Below are 1162 nucleotides of genomic sequence, written 5' to 3' on the forward strand. Positions count from 1 at the left end.
AAGCAATTTAAACAGTGTGCTAGCTAGGTTTAAGGATTGCAGTATTGAAACAAAAGGCATGAGTCTTTTAGCCCCTTGTGTAAAGACACGCAGAGTTATAACTCAATGATACAGCTGAAAAAAGTAAAAATACATTTAAAAATAGAACAATATAAATGGCACCTACACTGCACAGATTGTTCGGTGGCTCACTTATTCTCTCCATTTGATTTTGCCAATATATACCTTTTAGTAGAATATGGCTTTTCAGTTACCACCCCTCTCATGTCTTATATCTACTTATTTCACATATTTTAGTTACCTGTCTGGCCCCTGGAGCCTTTTGTGCTTGTAACCCCAGATTTAAGATGTCATTCCACTTAGCCATTTAAATGGGAATTTTATTAACATGGGAATTTGTGTTATATTGTGTTATAATGACATTTGTGTTACATAAATTAACAAAAATGGGTATGAAATAATATATGCACTAACATATGAACAAAATAGGCATAGAAAAGACTAGAAGTAATTTTGCCAAAATGTATAACTGAGTGATAACATTTTGTGTGATTTGTACTGTGTGATCATATTTTTATGAATTTACAAAATTATTTTTATTATAAAATATTTTTTAAAAACTCAAATCATCTGTAAAATATTTCAATAAGGTCATAATTGTTTCTCTATTCTTTAATCATATTAATTTCAATTAGGTTATGCTGATATTTTTCACTACTTAATCAGTTCTTGCTTTGTTCTAGTAAAGATCAAAATACAGTTATGCACTGCTTAACAGCAAGGATACATTCTGATAATTCGTTGTTAGGTGATTTCATTGTTGTGGGAACATCACAGAGTCAGAGTCTCTTCACAAAGACCTAGTGGCATAGACTACTACATACCTAGGCTATATGATGTAGCCTATTGTTGTCATAGGCTACAAGCCTGTATAGCATGTTATTATATAAAATAACATGAGATTTAATCAAAGATGAGAGAGAATGATACCATTAAGGACAAATACAATATGCATGAGACTGCTGCCCTATCATGGCTATTTCACAGCAAACATGTTTTATAAGTAGAAAAAATAAACTCTAAAATAATAAAAGTGTATAGTAAATACATAAATCAATATCAGTTTACTATCAGTATCAAGTGTTATGTATGGTACATAATT

General features: G+C 30.5%; 1 non-coding gene across 1 annotated transcript; it reads left to right on the plus strand.

Moving 5' to 3' along the window:
• Positions 1 to 116, plus strand: LOC114501199. Its single transcript, XR_003684954.1, has one exon.
• Positions 117 to 1162: the final 1046 nt, after the last annotated feature.

Source organism: Phyllostomus discolor, chromosome 6 (genome assembly GCF_004126475.2).
Source record: "Phyllostomus discolor isolate MPI-MPIP mPhyDis1 chromosome 6, mPhyDis1.pri.v3, whole genome shotgun sequence".
Taxonomy (NCBI): Eukaryota; Metazoa; Chordata; class Mammalia; order Chiroptera; family Phyllostomidae; genus Phyllostomus; species Phyllostomus discolor.